We start from the raw sequence: 20,000 nt of genomic DNA, 5'->3' as shown, positions 1-20,000 counted from the left end.
GCAAGCTGGCATGAGTGAGATTGGCACTGCAAGGGTCACAAGCTGCATATGAGCGTAATATAAGAAACCTAAAGGCTAGATACATTAGTTTTATCCCTCACATACTCTTTTCTGACCGTTTGAAATTTGTTGTTGTTTCATTGTTATTGCTATTGGGAAAATGTTGCTTAAATACAGTAAAGCAGAACACAAACCTCCTGTCTTTTATACATTCACCAAGGCTACAAAAATCTCTATTATGTAAAGTAATGCAGTCTAAGCTTTCAAATGTTTCCCTATGGATTCCTGAAAATGTAAATAGAGTCTTATCTGTAAAACATTATGGAAAGGAATGTTTTATTATATAAATTGAATATATATATATATATATATATATATATATATATATATATATATATATATATATACATACATATAAATATATATACATACATATAAATATATATACATACATATAAATATATATACATACATATAAATATATATACATACATATAAATATATATATATATATATATATATACATATAAATATATATACATACATATAAATATATATACATACATATAAATATATATACATACATATAAATATATATATATATATATATATATATATATATATATATATATATATATATATATATATATATATATACATATAAATATATACATACATATAAATATATATACATACATATAAATATATATACATACATATAAATATATATATATACATATATGTATGAAAGAGCACATGAAATAGTACTGCATATGTTATCTGCTTCTGCATAAAAAGATTAAATTGTATGAAAATATTATTAATAATGCACATATTCCTCACGCTAAATAAATGTATAGTCAGACATTATATGTTTATAATTTATCCATCACAGCAGTAATTTTTTAAGAATATAGCTCATGACCAGACATAAGTAACCCAGACCTGGGACCAGGCAGATCTGGGCAGTCTAGGAGTGGGCCAGCCAATTGTGGCAGATTGGGGCGTGAATTTTGGATCTGGGACATTTCCACAAATTGAATGACAGATAGGAGCTGTGATACATAAATGCACAAGTAGACGTGTACATTTTTATTAGGGAGCTTATAAGATCAGGAGGGTCTTTTTCAGGGTTTTTCAAAATGTTTAAACTTTGTTTCAGTAAAGTTAAATTAGTCAGGTTAAGATAATTAAATAGTAAAGGTAAATTAGTCAGGTTAAGATAATTAAATAACATTCACCGAGATTACAAGTTGTGCACTAAACTGGGTGCGTAAATAATAATGCAAAAAAATGAGCGGTATCGCACTCTCCGTAATTACAAGTTATTGAAAAACCTTCTTTTGTTGTGCGGTATGGTGTGATAAGTTCCATACCGCACAAAACCCAAGGCCTGACTTGACGTGCTTGTGCATGTTTTCCCCTATAAACATCAATGGAGAGAAAGTGTTCTAAAAAAACTAACACCTGCTATCGCAGAATAGCGATCGCCGTAAAGCAATCCCCATTGATGTCTATGGGGAAAAGAAAGTTATGTAAAAACCTAACACCCGAACATAAACCCCTAGTCTAAATACCCCTAATCCGCCGCCCCACGACATCGCTGACACTAAATAAAGTGATTAACCCCTAACCCGCCGCCCCCACATCGCTAACACCTCAATAAACCTATTAACCCCTAAACCGCCGGCCCCCACATGGCTACTACTATAATAAAACTAATAACCCCTTAAACTGCCAGCTCCCCACATCGCTACAGATAAAAATAAACCTATTAACCCCTAAACCGCTGGCCCCCCACATCGCTACTGATAAAAATAAACCTTTTAACCCCTAAACCGTCGGCCTCCACATCACTACTGATAAAATAAACCTATTAACCCCTAAACCGCCGACCCCCAACATCGCTACTAATAAAATAAACCTATTAACCCCTAAACCACAATCCCCCAACAACGCAAATAACTAATTTAATCACTAAGCCCCCTAACCTAACACCCCCTAAGTTAACCCTGATTACATAAAATAAAAAAATACTAAGTTAAAATTAAAATAAAAAATCCTAACATTACTAAAAAAAAAAAAAACTAAGATTAAATTAAAATAAATAAATCTAAAATTACAAGAAATAAAAGTCTAAAATTACAAAAAAAAATAAACCAAATTATCAAGAATAAAAAATTAAACCTAATCTAATACCCCTAAAAACATAAAAAAGCCCCCCCAAATAAAAACACCCCCTAATCTAACACTAAAGCGATCAGCTCTTCTACCAAAATAAAGTACAAGTTACCCCATAAAAGTAAACCCCCCACCCACCAAACCCCCCAAAATAAAAAACCTAGCACTAAAAAAACCTAAGCTACCCATTGCCCCTAAAGGGGCATTTGTATGTGCATTGCCCTTAAAAGGGCAATCAGTTCTTTTGCAGCCCATTAAAATAAAAAAATACCTAATCTAAAAAAAATCCACCCCAAAAAAATAACAAAAAAGCCTAAGTCTAACCCCCAAATAGGTACTCACCGTTCCTGAAGTCCGGCGGAGAAGGTCTTTTTCCAGATGGCGACATCTTTATCCAGCATGGGGACCTCTTCTATCTTCATCCAGGGTGAAGGCAGCGCGAAGACATCCAGCATGGAGGATCCTCTTCATGCGGTCACCGCCGCACACTGAAGATTGAATGCAAGGTACCTGTATTATATTTCGGGTACCTTGCATCCATGAGAGCTACAAAACTCCTATTGGCTAATTTTATAATTTGGTTTATTTTTTTTGTAATTTTAGACTTTTTTATTTTTTGTAATTTTAGATTTATTTATTTTAATTTAATCTTAGGTTGTTTTTTTTAGTAATGTTAGGATTTTTTATTTTATTTTTAACTTAGTATTTTTTTTATGTAATTGGGGTTAATTTAGGGGGTGTTAGGTTAGGAGGCTTAGTGATTAAATTAGTTATTTGCGTTGTGGGGGGATGGCGGTTTAGGGGTTAATAGTTTCATTAGGTTTATTGCGTTGTGGGGATGGTGGTTTAGGGGTTAATAGGTTTATTTTATTATTAGCAATGTGGGTGCCGGCGGTTTAGGGGTTAATAGGTTTATTTTATCAGTAGTGATGTGGGGGGCTGGCGGTTTAGGGGTTAATAGGTTTAATATAGTATTTGCGATGCGGGGTGGCGGTTTAGGGGTCAATAGGTAGTTTATGAGTGTTATTGTATTGTTATTTTGTGGGGGGGGGGAAAATTTCCGCAAAATCCACAACTACTGGTCTCAGATAGCGGAATGGATCGTGGCGGTATAGACTATAACGCTAGCCGGACCGCACAACCTGTAATACAGGCGCAATGGAAAACCCGCACTCAAAAGTCATTTTTTGAGTGCGGAATGGAGAGTTGTGTAAAGGCTACAACGCTAGCAGTATAGTCGTACCGCCGCAACTTGTAATATGGGAGACCTGCATATTCCGCGCGCAATGGACAATTTTTCGGCAGTATAGCAGTACCGCACCATACCGCAAAACCTGTAATTTTGCCGATTAGCAGTACTGTACTTAAAGTAATAGTAAAACATTTAAGCCTATTACAAGTGGATCCAGAGCACAATCCATAGTGCTTCCATTTTTACTTTAATATTACAAGCGCACTTCATTTATCATTCCGTGGCGGAAAGGGGCGGACATATTCACTGCAGTCCGCCCGGTTTCTCCTCTGGTGAACCCCCGACTAGCGCAAAAATCCAAAGTTAGAACATCTCATGCCTGTTCACATATTCCCCCATAGGAGTCAATGGAGAAAACAAAGTGGAAAAGAATCTAACACTTTACTCTTGCACAAACACCATCACATATTCTCAAGTGCGCTAACCTGACATAAAAATATGAATATTTCACATTCCAATGTTCTTCACATAGCAGAATATGTTCTTTTTATTCATAAATACATAGTTCTACATATATCTGATGGCATTTTGGTACAATAGATATATATATATATATATATATATATATATATATATATATATATATATATATATATATATATATATATATATATATATATATAAAACAAAAAAAATGTAGAATACCACCAATATTCAACGCCCCTGCTTCTGCTTTATGCTGTTCCTGTAAATAAGCTGTCCTCTAAAGGATGTCAGTTAACGACCAAGGACGTACCCTGCACGTCCTCAGTCTGGAAAGCAGCTGGAAGCGATCCTGCTCGCTTCCAGCTGCTTTCCGGTTATTGCAGCGAGGCATCCTGCAATAACACTTTCTGGCCATCTGATGCAGAGAGAGCCACTCTGTGGCCCTCTCTGCACCGGACATCGATGGCCGGTATCGTTGGTGGGTGGGAGCCGACTTGGGAGGCGGGTGGGCGGCCATCGGTGAGCTCTGGAAGGTGGAGGGGGCGGGATTGGGGGTGGAGCCTTCGGGGGCGCGCGGGGGCGCGCGGGGGCGCGCGCGTGCACGGGGGTGGCGGGCGGGCGCGTGCACGGGGCGGGAGTGGGTGGGAACCGCTACACTACAGAAAAAAAGTTAAAAGTAAAATGTAAAAAAAAATGAAATACACTTTTTTTTCAAAAGCATCTAAGGGATCTGGAAGGGGTGGGGGGTTGGTATTGGGGGGGGGAAGCTACACTACAGAAAAGAGAAATTTTTTTAATAAAAAAAAAGCATATTATTCACTAAAATGGGTACTGGCAGACAGCTGCCAGTACCCAAGATGGCGCACATTAAGTCAGAGGGGGAGGGTTAGAGAGCTGTTTGGTGGGGGATCAGTGAGGTTGGGGGCTAAGGGGGATCCTACACAGAAGCATATGTAAATATGCTAAAAAAAATGCACAAAAAAGCCCAAATTTTCCTTTTATTTTAGTACTGGCAGAGTTTCTGCCAGTACTTAAGATGGCGGGGACATTTGTGGGGTAGGGGAGGGAAGAGAGATGTTTGGGAGGGATCAGGGGGTCTGATGTTTCAGGTGGGAGGCTGATCTTTACACTAAAGCTAAAATTAACCCTGCAAGCTCCCTACAAGCTACCTAATTAACCCCTTCACTGCTAGCCATAATACACGTGTGATGCGCAGCGCCATTTAGCAGCATTCTAATGACCAAAAAGCAACGCCAAAGTCATATATCTCTGCTATTTCTGAACAAAGGGGATCCCAGAGAAGCATTTACAACCATTTGTGCCATAATTGCACAAGCTGTTTGTAAATGATTTCAGTGAGAAACCTAAAATTGTGAAAAATTGAACGTTTTTTTTAATTTGATCACATTTGGCGGTGAAATGGTGGCATGAAATATACCAAAATGGGCCTAGATCAATACTTGGGGTTGTCTACTACACTACACTAAAGCTAAAAATACCCCAAAAAGCTCCTTACATGCTCCCTAATTAACCCCTTTACTGCTGGGCATAATACACGTGTGGTGCGCAGTGGCATTTAGCGGCCTTCTAATTACCAAAAAGCAATGCCAAAGCCATATATGTCTAATATTTTTGAACAAAGGGTATCCCAGAGAAGAATTTACAACCATTTATGCCATAATTGCACAAGCAGTTTGTAAATAATTTCAGTGAGAAACTGAAAGTTTGTGAAAAAATTTGTGAAAAAGTGAACGATTTTTTGTATTTGATCGCATTTGGCGGTGAAATGGTGGCATGAAATATACCAAAATGGGCCTAGATCAATACTTTGGGATGTCTTCTAAAATAAATATATATATGTCAATGGATATTCAGGGATTCCTGAAAGATATCAGTGTCCCATTGTAACTAGCGCTAATTTTGAAAAAAAATGGTTTGAAAATAGCAAAGTGCTACTTGTATTTATGGCCCTATAAGTTACAAAAAAAGCAAAGAACATGTTAACATTGGGTATTTCTAAACTCAGGACAAAATTTAGAAACTATTTAGCATGGGTGTTTTTTGGTGGTTGTAGATATGTAACAGATTTTGGGGTTCAAAGTTAGAAAAATTGTGTTTTTTTTCATTTTTCCTCATATTTTATAATTTTTTTTATAGTAAATGATAAATGATGAAAATAATGGTATTTTTAGAAAGTCCATTTAATGGCGAGAAAAACGGTATATAATATGTGTGGGTACAGTAAATGAGGAAGAGGAAAATTTCAGCTAAACACAAACACCGCAGAAATGTAAAAATAGCCTTGGTCCCAAACGGACAGAAAATGGAAAAGTGCTCTGGTCACTAAGGGGTTAATGACCGGTACAGATTAAACACCCCCTCTCTTAGTCCATCACTCTAATTACTTGATGTCCCAAGTATTCCCAAGAGTCTCATGTGTAGGAAGTGTCAAGTATACAAGAAAACACATACAATGCCGTGTGAATTTTAAAGCACCTGGGTGGGAGTAGGCATCTATCTATCAGATGCAATTACTGAAAAACTACAGCTTATAGCTGCAGAGACTCACCACCTCTCCTTGTGTTGTCTCTCTTGTAGATGTTTCTTCTTCACGGGATCTTGACTTGCTCTGTGGGGGGGGGCAACAGCTCCGGTCCTTCCCTCTATACCCCTTCTCTCCGTCGGCCGCCGCGCGGCGTGGATACCACAGCTGAAAGATCCGGGTCAAGGGGGGGGGGTCTATCTGCCGGCCAATCGCCTGTCTTCCTCCTATGACGGTGTATGCAGGCTTACTTCCTTGAACAGCCGGGGAGCCCAATCAGCTCAGCGAGTCCTGGTAATTGTAAGCATCCAAAAAATGAAACGATCTCGCTGGCTGATGTATAAAAACAATAGCTTTATTGATTCCAATTATAAAAGTGAAAATGACCAGGAGGGTCAACAGCAGTGGGATAAAAACACACTCAGCAGTGAGCATTGAATGCTGACATGTTTCGGCCCAGGGGCCGTAATCGTAGCTGATCAATGCTCCTGCTGTGAAATTATTTAAGAACAGTGCTCCCTTATTATTGGACACAGATGGACCAATCTCAAAGCTTATAGCAGAGGTGTGTTTTAATATAACTTAGTCAGGCTTAACCCGTTAGACACCCTGTGTGGGAGTGTTGCTAAACTTATCCTGTTAGAAAATATCTAATATTTATACACTTGTGCCTATACCTGAAGTGATGTAAGTCTGTACAGTATAGCAAAATATATATATATGGCATGTAATGCATGATTAAATATTTAATATCCTTAAGGGAATGTTTCTCTAAACTTTACTTAATAGTAGTTAATTAGCTGTGAGGATCCTTAGCCTCACACCACCTTTGGAATAGAAATGCTGTATCTAGTGTTTGTATGTCACATGATTCACTAAAGTCAATTTCGGTATTTTGTGCACTTAAACCTCTTGCAGAGCTTTCTGTAGTATTGCTCTGTTGTTCAGTGGCTGTATAGAAATGTTTCTGAAGGGTTATATTTCTAATTAATTTGTTGATATCTAACATAGTGTTAAATAAATTGAATCTACAGGTTGGTGCAAAGTTCAACCCTAGGTTTAATACTCTGTATTGTGTGGCTGTTAGCTCCAGGCAGGATAGATTTATTACATTGTCATCTATTGATATTTGGAGGAAGTTTTCTGTCCCCTTAGGGGGTATCTGTCCTGTTTCTCTATTCCAATGCCTGTTTTTACTGGGGCCTTGTAAAAAAACCTTCTCAAAGGCATTCATATCTTCCACTGTGTCTGTTGTATTACTACTAATATTGGTACTCTTAGGTGGTTGAATAGAACTACTCTCAATGTACTTGGAGCCTTGTTTGGTTTTGTGTGTAGCTGAATGTGGCTGATGACTTTCTATAGATCTAACTTCCTGAGTATCTGAAGTGGTATTGAGTGTAACCTGTTTAGCTGGTTTCAATATCAAGAGACAACCTTGCACTATGATACAGGCTATCCAGCTTTGCCTCAAAGAGTAATCTAATTCAATGTTCTTTTGATAGTCAATTTAACATAGTGTAGCTACACATTGAAGCTATCATCATTAGAGACACCGCTTGTTCACTACGATTATACACCTCTATACCAGTATGGAACACCAGTGACATGATTTTTGCCCAAATAAGTATAGATACAGCATTTCTATTCCAAAGGTGGTGTGAGGCTAAGGATCCTCACAGCTAATTAACTACTATTAACTAAAGTTTAGAGAAACATTCCCTTAAGGATATTAAATATTTAATCATGCATTACATGCCATATATATATATATTGCTATACTGTACAGACTTACATCACTTCAGGTATAGGCACAAGTGTATAAATATTAGATATTTTCTAACAGGATAAGTTTAGCAACACACCCACACAGGGTGTCTAACGGGTTAAGCCTGACTAAGCTATATTAAAACACACCTCTGCTATAAGCTTTGAGATTGGTCCATCTGTGTCCAATAATAAGGGAGCACTGTTCTTAAATAATTTCACAGCAGGAGCATTGATCAGCTACGATTATGGCCCCTGGGCCGAAACATGTCAGCATTCAATGCTCACTGCTGAGTGTGTTTTTATCCCACTGCTGTAGACCCTCCTGGTCATTTCCACTTTTATAATTGGAATCAATAAAGCTATTGTTTTTATACATCAGCCAGCGAGATTGTTTCGTTTTTTGGATGCTTTTATATATATATATATATATATATATATATATATATAGGTATAGATAAATACAGATATATATAGGAATATATATTTAAAAACACATAGAACATAGCCTGCTATGTGCAGAACATTGGAATTTGAAATATTTACAGTAAATCCACAGTATAACACTGTATTAAAAATTAATATTGCATAAATATCCGTTTACATGTTTTCATCCACTTGTTAGCAAAGGGCTCCAATGCTCTTATATATACAGTATGTCTATGTATGTGTACATACAGTATCTCACAAAAGTGAGTACACCCCTCACATGTTTGTAAATATTTTCTTTTATCTTTTCATGTGACAACACTGAAGAAATTACACATTGATACAATGTAAAGTAGTGAGTATACAGCCTGTATAACAGTGTAAATTTGCTGTCCCCACAAAATAACTCAACACACAGCCATTAATATCTAAACCGTTGGCAACAAAAGTGAGTACACCCCTAAGTGGAAATATCCAAATTGGGCCCAATTAGCCATTTTCCCTCCCCGGTGTCATGTGACTCGTTAGTGTTACAAGGTCTCAGGTGTGAATGGGGAGCAGATGTGTTACATTTTTTGTTCTCTCATACTGGTCACTGGAAGTTCAACATGGCACCTCATGGCAAACAACTCTTTGAGGATCTGAAAAAAAAGAACATTTGCTCTACATAAAGATGGCCTAGGCTATAAGAAGATTGCCAAGACCCTGAAACTGAGCTGCAGCACGGTGGACAAGACCATATAGCAGTTTTACAGGACAGGTTCCACTCAGAACAGGCCTCGCCATGGTCGACCAAAGAAGTTGAGTGCACGTGCTGTATGTATTTATGTGTTTATATGTGTATATATGTCTGTAAATACATATATACACACATAAATACATAAGAACATATATACAATTGCGCTCGTGTGCAATGGCGAATACCTGCGGGTAATTTTGCCCCGCCACAGGCGAGCTGAGGCGTACAGGGGCACGTATACGCGCCCCTGTACGCCTCAGCTTTAATAAATCTAGCCCTCTATGTATGCTAATAAAGTTAATGCATCAGATATACTGCACATACTTAGTGCCCAGATATGTCACAAGATCAACACTCAATACATATATACAAATATAGGTATCTACGTCTATGTATGTGCAAATCCAAATCTTAGTTTGACTTTCATAAGAATAATCTTAAATAAAAAGGTAAGGGCTAAATAAACTACACACTATAGATTTCCTGTACTCTACTCTATAATACTGAGTAGAGGTGTGTAATCAACTTACAACAATTTACTTAATTCGCTTTAAGGGATACTAAACACAAATTTTTTTCTTTCATGATTCATACAGAGCATGCAATTTTAAGCAATTTTATAATGTACTCCTATTATCAAATTTTCTTTGTTATCTTGCTATCTTTATTTGAAAAAGCAGGAATGTAAGCTTTTTCGTTCAGCACCCTGGGATTGGTGGCTACATTTAGCCACTCCTGTCAGATAAGAACAGGAAACTGAGGCTACATTTCGCACAGGCTCACCAAACTTGGACAATAGAAGATTGGAAAAATGTTGCCTAGTCTCGATTTCAGCTGTGACATTCAGATGGTAGGGTCAGAAATTGGCGTAAACAACAGAAAAACATGGATCTATCCTGCCTTGTATCAGAGGTTCAGGCTAGTGGTGGTGGTGTAATGGTGTGGGGGATATTTTCTTGGCACACGTTTAGCCCCTTAGTACCAATTGAGCATTGTTTAAATGCTACGGCCTACCTGAGTATTGTTGCTGACCATGTCCATCCCTTTATGACCATGTCACAAAGCTTAAATCATCTCAAACTGTGATATACCTTTAAGATGTTTCATCTAACCTACGGACCCCGACAACTTTTACTGTTATTTCCAGCTGGGGATTTATCATCCTGTCTTTTTACAATCAAGGCCCTGTGCTTTACTCCTTTCAACTACCGCTTCTACGGAACTCAAGTTACCAGAGGTTCAGCTAATCCTCCAGATCTACAGACTCAGTGGCGGCTCGTGGGTTATTCAAAAGGGGGTTCACGGACCAGTTATGTAAAATAGATATAGAAAGATATATATATATATATATAGATATATATATTACACACACACTGTATATTAAAAAATAATATATATATATATATATCACACACACTGTATATTAAAAAATAATATATTTATTGTATATATATAATATATATATATATATATATATATATACACAGTCCAGTTTTACTCAATATAGAATAAAAAATGCTGCACTCCCCGGTCTGAGAAAAAGTCTTTTATTCTTAGCTTAATAAAGCATCCAAAGCACATTTTACCCCCAAACGTTTCGGTACCACTCTAGTACCTTTCTTAATGGGTATAATCCAAATCTCCAAAAAACGATCCTAACTACCTAACACCCCTATCACCCTATTTAAACCCCTAGCGTGCCCCTAACTTCCGGTTCGTCAGTCCAATGCCGTTCCGTTACGTCACTGAGGCCGAATTGTAGACAATGGGAACAACAACGTGGCTAATTAGCATAACCACTCCTCCTATGACGAACTGAATACATCGTCATCATCGGATCAAACAGTGAAAGCGTAAACAAGCAGCAGGCTGACGAAACACGGATGTTAGTAATTAAAGAGGTAGAAAACTTCTAATAAAGTGTATGATTAAAAACGGTTAAGACTTCCACTAACATATTATGATAATGGTGAAAGTAAAAAATGTATACACCTAATTTGATGCACTATCAATTCTGCTTCATTATATCTGTTATGGTATTTTTTATATAAACAATAACACCCCATAGTAAATCCAATGGGTTTGTTATCCACCTAAACAGGTTGTTACAATTACATCATAAAATACCTATATTCTGAATGACATCAATTCCCCCTTCATGATCCTTGTAATATGGTAGAAACTCAGGTTGGTAACAACACACTCATCACGGATACAAGCCTATGATCATATGTCCTCCTCCCAAGAGAGCAATATACCAGAAGATAATATCCTCATAAATATTAGTGTCCAAATATTTGACTTAATGACGTTACATGGCCAGAGGAAGACCTAGATTGTCCAATCATAGCCTGATCCAGCTATATAAACACATTATAGTCCAGTTGAACATTCAATCCTCTGGGGATGACTGTGTCCAAATGATAGATCCAAGAGGCTTCAATTTACAAGAGCTTTGTTTGTCTGTCCTCACCTCTATTAAGAGGTGGTACATGATCAATAACCATAGTTCTTAAGCTTGCCGCTGTGTGCCCTGCTTGCATGAAATACCTAGCTACAGGCTAGTCCGACTCCTTCTTATCAATCGCTGCTCTTATGGCATGGCAATGGATGGCTATCCTTTCTCGAAACGTGGTGGAGGTCTTTCCAACATAGACCAATGAACACGGGCATGTCAAGATGTATATCACGAAGCTGCTGGTACAGGTCAATCTATGACAGATTTTATATTTCCTCCCTGTATGAGGGTGATGAAATTGTGATCCAGTGAGCATGCTATTGCATGTAGTGCAGTCTCCTCATTTAAAGCAACCAAGCTTCCTATTAGTGTCCATCCAAGTGCCCTTTTGGTAGCACTGTGTTGAGTCATTGTGGACCAAAATATCCTTCAAGTTGGATGCTTTCCTGTACACCATCCGTGGTACATTGGTTTGTGTGAAAGGGAGAGATTTATCAGATTTCACTATCTCCCAATTCTTACGTACCGATTTTTCCAGTATTTGATGCATGAAATGTGGTGATCAGATTGATCTCATTAGCATTGGCCTTCTCAGTCTTTGTCTTATGGAGGAGTGCCCTTTGGTCACACTGTGACAAATTCTGTAAAGAGTTATCAATGTCCACAGATCTGTATCCCCTCTCCTTAAGTTTGTCTCTCATTGCATTCTCTTGGGGGACCCTAGTCTCCATGAGTGTGTTGTTTCGAGCTACTCACATGAGTTGGGAGTTGATAACCCCTTTCTTTTGATGAGTAGGGTGGAAGCTAGTAGACAGAAGAAGGGAATTTTTATCGGTAGGTTTTGTATATAGTGATGTGCTGAATTTAACTGCCTCATCAACTACACATTTTGAAATTTTGAGGTCTAGGAATGGTATAGATTCCATACTAACATCATACTTGAATTGTATAGGCGATTCCAATTTATTAAGACTCTCAATCCAATTTTGTAAAGAGTCCACAGTGCCCCTCCATATGAGGAACACGTTGTCAATGTAGCGAACCTAAAGTTTAATATCAGGGATCGATAGGGTCTTCATTATATATGTTTCATACCATAGCATATATATTTTGGCATATGCGGGAGCCATAATGGAACCCATAGCAGTTCCTGCTATCTGTAGAAAGTACTCTTTCTCAAATCTAAAGAAATTCTTTTCAAGACAGAAAGTCAGCAACTCCAGCAGGAACTCTATGGGGGGTCCCGCATATGCCAACGATAGACTCAGCATGGTTTTGACAGCCTGTACACCCCCAATGTGGGGAATGATGGTGTACAGACTGTCAACGTCCATGGTAACAAGTAAATCACCCTCTTCCAACCAATCTACTTCAAGAAGTTTTCTGATTAATGATGGAGAGTCCAGTATAAAAGAAAAAGATTCTTTTACCACTGGTTGGAGATGATGGTCAAAGGGCGATCGCTCAGATTATATATAATGTCTATTTCTTTTTTTGGTTTTTTTTCCTTGTACCCTCCCCTTCTGACAACTCTCCTTCCTCGTTTCTTTTTGGCAGAGGTAAAGGGGGTTTGTTGGAGGACCTTGTGGTGATACCTCCTAAAGGGAGTTCAGTACTACTGGCTCCACTTGATGCCCCAATCTCTCCTTCTGAGGAATCTACCCCACTGCTATCCACGGTGTCAACATTACGTTTATTCTTAACTTGTCTCCTGCGTCTATATTGGAAATTTGTATCGTCTTTTCCATACAGCCATCTGTATATCTTTTTCTCACGATAATCAGTTTCAACAGTTGTTAATTTGTTATTTTTGAAGGAAAGCAAATCATTGCGATATTTATTAACCTGCATTACCAATTTCTTTATCCAATTAGCACTGGTGTCATTTATCAACACTTGGTAACTCTGCTGCTTAAGATCACTGATTTCAATTTTAATCAAGTTATATAACCTATTTGATTTTTCAACAACCAATAAAATAAGATCATAGGAACACTTGTTTAAAATTGAGCACCATTTCCTGCAAAACTCAGGATTAGATCTTCCAATGGTGGGAATATTTTTGATTCTGAAACCCCTAGGTATATATTTGTTCTTGTGATAATTGGACAAATAGACACAGTGCAAGTGATGGTCAATCTCCCTTTTCTGTAAATTAAGGAGTTTATGATATATTTCTAAAGGCACATCACCTCTCAACTCATGCAAGTCTGTTACAACTCGTATTCTCTCTGCATCCTCCTCTGTGAACATAAATGCTTCCTTGTTCACAGAGTCATCCACAGTATTAGGCAAGTTAGTTTGTGAAAAACTTACTGTATCCATTCTGTCAATTTAGGCTAAATGAGTAATGTTCAACACAAATAACTAGAAATTAGAGCTGTTCCAAATTGGTAAAAACGTCCAATATCATGCAATTACTTGGCGCTTAACCACTTAAAAACAAAAGGCCTATACCAATAGGCCAAAAAATGAGCTTTCTAGGAAAGAAAAAATGGAAAATAGAGATTCAATGTAGTCAATCACAACATCCTTTTATATGTTCATATATGCAACACAATTTTTTAATTTTTAACATTGATCAATCCTCCTGGCAGGCCAATCGTGTCTGCTAGGGACTCATTATGTTCAAAAGTTGCTGAGTTCATTGACCATCATCTCGAACCAGTGGTAGAAGAATCTTTTTCTTTTATACTGGACTCTCCATCATTAATCAGAAAACTTCTTGATGTAGATTGGTTGGAAGAGTGTGATTTACTTGTTACCATGGACGTTGACAGTCTGTACACCATCATTCCCCACATTGGGGGTGTACAGGCTGTCAAAAACATTCTGAGTCTATCGTTGGCATATGCGGGACCCCCCATAGAGTTCCTGCTGGAGTTGCTGACTTTCTGTCTTGAAAAGAATTTCTTTAGATTTGAGAAAGAGTACTTTCTACAGATACCAGGAACTGCTATGGGTTCCATTATGGCTCCCGCATATGCCAATATATATATGCTATGGTATGAAACATATATAATGAAGACCCTATCGATCCCTGATATTAAACTTTAGGTTCGCTACATTGACAACGTGTTCCTCATATGGAGGGGCACTGTGGACTCTTTACGAAATTGGATTGAGAGTCTTAATAAATTGGAATCGCCTATACGATTCAAGTATGATGTTAGTATGGAATCTATACCATTCCTAGACCTCAAAATTTCAAAATGTGTAGTTGATGAGGCAGTTAAATTCAGCACATCACTATATACAAAACCTACCGATAAAAACTCCCTTCTTCTGTCTACAAGCTTCCACCCTACTCATCAAAAGAAAGGGGTTATCAACTCCCAACTCATGCGAGTAGCTCGAAACAACACACTCATGGAGACTAGGGACCCCAAGAGAATGCAATGAGAGACAAACTTAAGGAGAGGGGATACAAATCTGTGGACATTGATAACTCTTTACAGAATTTGTCACAGTATGACCAAAGGGCACTCCTCCATAAGGCAAAGACTGAGAAGGCCAATGCTAATGAGATCAATCTGATCACCACATTTCATGCATCAAATACTGGAAAAATCGGTACGTAAGAATTGGGAGATAGTGAAATCTGATAAATCTCTCCCTTTCACACAAACCAATGTACCACGGATGGTGTACAGGAAAGCATCCAACTTAAAGGATATTTTGGTCCACTATGACCCAACACAGTGCTACCAAAAGGGCACTTGGATGGACACTAATAGGAAGCTTGGTTGCTTTAAATGTGGAGACTACACTACATGCAATAGCATGCTCACTGGATCACAATTTCATCACCCTCGTACAGGGAGGAAATATAAAATCTATCATAGATTGGCCTGTACCAGCAGCTTCGTGATATAAATATTGACATGCCCGTGTTTGTTGGTCTATGTTGGAAAGACCTCCACCACGTTTCGAGAAAGGATGGCCAACCATCGCCATGCCATAAGAGCAGCGATTGATAAGAAGGAGTCGGACCAGCCTGTAGCTAGGCATTTCATGCAAGCAGGGCACACAGCGGCAAGCTTAAGAACTATGGTTATTGATCATGTACCACAGACAAGCAAAGCTCTTGCAAATTGAAGCCTCTTGGATCTATCGTTTGGACACAGTCACCCCCAGAGGATTGAATGTTCAACTGGACTATAATGTGTTTATATAGCTGGATCAGGCTATGATTGGATGATCTAGGTCTTCCTCTGGCCATGTAATGTCATTAAGTCAAATACTTGGACACTAATATTTATGAGGATATTATCTTCTGGTATATTGCTCTCTTGGGAGGAGGACATATGATCATAGGCTTGTATCCGTGATGAGTGTGTTGTTACCAATCTGAGTTTCTACCATATTACAAGGATCATGAAGGGGGAATTGATGTCATTCAGAATATAGGTATTTTATGATGTAATTGTAACAACCTGTTTAGGTGGATAACAAACACATTGGATTTACTATGGGGTGTTATTGTTTATATGAAAAATACCATAACAGATATAATGAAGCAGAATTGATAGTGCATCAAATTAGGTGTATACATGTTTTACTTTCACCGTTATCATAATATGTTAGTAGAAGTCTTAACCGTTTTTAATCATACACTTTATTAGAGGTTGTCTACCGCTTTCATTACTAACATCCGTGTTTCGTCAGCCTGCTGCTTGTTTACGCTTTCACCGTTTGAGCCGATGATGACGATGTATTCAGTTCGTCATAGGAGGAGTGGTTATGCTAATTAGCCACGTTGTTGTTCCCTTTGTCTACAATTCGGCCTCAGTGACGTATCGGAATGGCATTGGACTGACGAACCGGAAGTTAGGAGCACGCTAGGGGTTTAAATAGGGTGATAGGGGTGTTAGGTAGTTAGGATCGTCTTTTGGAGATTTGGATTATACCCATTGAGAAAGGTACTAGAGTGGTACTGAAACATTTGGGGGTAAATTGTGCTTTGGATGCTTTATTAAGCTAAGAATAAAATGACTTTTTCTCAGACCGGTGAGTGCAGCATTTTTTATTCTATATTGAGTAAAACTGGACTGTGTATGTATTGGCTATGCAGCACCCCGGCAGTTGTGTTTGTCTTATGGAGTGCCCCTGAAATTGGATTTATATAAAAGTTCAAGATAGACAAGCACTCCAGAAATCCAGTTCAAATGCCCAGGGTGCAGCAGATAAGAGTGCACTTTTCATTATTTTTATATATATATATATATATATATATATATATATATATATATATATATATATATATATATATATATATATATATATATATACAGTGCCCTCCACTAATATTGGCACCATTGGTAAATATGAGCAAAGAAGGTTTATCCAATATAAATCTGTATTAAATATATGTGTGCCACAATTATTGGCACCCCTATAAATTCATATGAGAAAAAAAAAAAATATATATATATATATATATATATATATACAGTATATATATATATATATATATATATATATATATATATATATATATATATATATATATATATATATATATTACAAAATGTATCACACCAAAAATGTATTAAATACCTATGTGGTAAAATATCTGCCTAGTTTTTTTCACAATTCACACACACACACACACACACACACACACACAAACACACACACACACACACACACAGACACACATATATATATATATATATATATATATATAATATGTATATATGTTACCCTCACACACAATCATATTATAGTGCTTGCTATATTACTTGCAGCCAGCAGGTGGCAGTGGTGCATAACATTTAAGAATTACAGCAGTGAAGATTTCTAAGATGGAAAACGTTTTTACTACATTTGTTATGTATATTCTTTACTGATGCATAACAATTTTTTTTTTTTACATCCGTAGTCCTAGACTACAGATGTAACATAAAGAATATACATAACACAAATGTAGTAAAAACGTTTTCCATCTTAGAAATCTTTACTTCTGTAATTCTCCCTGATCGGCTACACTGAACTGCTCTACTTGCTAAGTTGCTGCTGTTGCAGTCTACACTCTATCTTTAAGCTGTAATAAGATCTGGAGTGAGTTTTTGCCTAAGTAGATATGATGATAAAGTAGGATAGAGAGTGGAGTGCCAGTGTTTGTTCCACACGTGCGCAATTCTGCAGCCCCTCCTCCCCTGACCACCAGATCGCTCTCTCATTGGTTAAGTAATGACTATGCATTATGGGACTTGTAGTTAGTTCCTAGCCTTGGGAGCTCCCCCTGCTGCCCGTCCATAGAAATGGCCCAACCGCATACTGAAAATTGTGCTATTAGCAAAGGTATAGTCTCTGTTATGGGCGGAGCAGCAGACACATAGAAAACATGTGCAAAGGGATATAACAGGCTATACCTCTCTACCGCATGTGCGGTAGAGAGGTATAGAGGTATATAAAATGATTTTTTTTATTAACCTGGACAGTAGACTGGAACCTTTTTTGGCATAATAAATATAATTTTTCCAATAGGGGGGCTATTGGAGAAGTTATATTTATTCAGCCAAAAAAATGTATTTTCTTTTTTTTTTTTTTCCAGGAGGCTCACGTGCGGTTGTGATCATATGGAGGAGCCTCCACTGTACAGACTGCACACTGCTTTGTTTTCGTTACACAAAACAAGCTTGGGCTCTTAACGAAGGAACTCTCTCTCTTTTCCTCTTCCCACAGGATCATATTCTAAGTCTAACGAGTCTCCTGCAAGGTAAACTGTTATTTTTAGAGACAGATTGCATTTTCTCCAATTGTGACTAAACTACTGAATCTTTATGCACACATATTTACTCTCTTTAATCATTTGAACCTGCTTTGCTTATACTGCATTGGTCATTTCTGTGTATTCCTCATTACCAGTCTGCAGCATTCCAAAACTCAAGTATGTTTACCTGCTGGAACATATAAACTCAGACTTTTAGTATTGTCTCTATTCTTATACATTAGATACATTAATTAATTGCCAGTCCACTTCTAAAGAGCTATATAAATATTATCAGTAGCAATCTCCTCTGTGAATATCTAACATTGTTTAACTGCATATCTTGGGTTTATTCATTATGCAAATCCAAACATAGCAGTCATTACTAATTTCTTAGTATTTTGCTCATTCTATTTTACCCAATTACTCTAATATTGTTTTCTGGGTTTATATATACAAGAACAACAAATATGGTTTTACAAATCAGCTTGTATTATCAAATTCTTTAGTGAATCATTACACAAACTGGTTTCTTGAACATGACAATGAGTTCACTGTTCTCCAATGGCCTCCACAGTCACCAGATCTCAATCCAATAGAGCACCTTTGGGATGTGGTGGAACGGGAGATTCAAATCATGGATGTGCAGCTGACAAATCTGCAGTAACTGCGTGATGCTATCATGTCAATATGGACCAAAATCACTAAGGAATGTTTCCAACATGCTGTTGAATCTATGCCGCAAAGAATTAAGGCAGTTCTGAAGGCAAAAAGGGGTCCAACCCAGTACTAGCAAGGTGTACATAATAAAGTGGCCGGTGAGTGTATATCAGGGGTGAAACTACAGGGGGTGCTGAGGTTCGCAACTGCGACTGGGCCCCTGAGGCTTGGGGCCCAGCTTATTTTTATTTTTTTTTCAATCAAAACCGTTGAGCTGCCACTGCCTGCACTGATATCATTTGAGTGTGACATGATGCTATACTAGTGTCTCTGACTACAGGGGTTAGTGTTTCTGTTTTACCCATTGGTGTTTATGTGTGTGTGTGTGTGTGTATGTATGTATGTGACTGTGTGTGTATTTATGCATGTATGTGTGTGTGTGTGTGTGTATGTTTGTGGAACCAGAAAATTACAGACCTTGTTACTACACCATGGGGGGGGTAAACAGTGTCACTATACAGTACCACTATACAGTACGGGGGGGGGGGGCTGGACCATGTCACTGACTACTGTGGTCACTTTATAAAGTACTGGGGCGGGTAGGGTCAGGCCAGCCATCTCACCGGCAGATTACAGACTGTGTCACTTACTCACTTTATACAGTACTGGTGGGTTAAACAGTGTCACTGTATACAGTAATAGGGGGTCAAACCATCTCACAGACTGTGGGCACAGGGTACCTCCTTTTGCAGACGTAATCTGATTCACATTTTTTTTTCTGTGTTAAATGTAAAAAAAAGATTCTTGCACCTGAGCCCTGTGGTTTCTAGT

Source organism: Bombina bombina, chromosome 3 (assembly GCF_027579735.1).
Source record: "Bombina bombina isolate aBomBom1 chromosome 3, aBomBom1.pri, whole genome shotgun sequence".
Classification (NCBI taxonomy): Eukaryota; Metazoa; Chordata; class Amphibia; order Anura; family Bombinatoridae; genus Bombina; species Bombina bombina.
Note: the sequence above shows the minus strand (reverse complement) of the source record.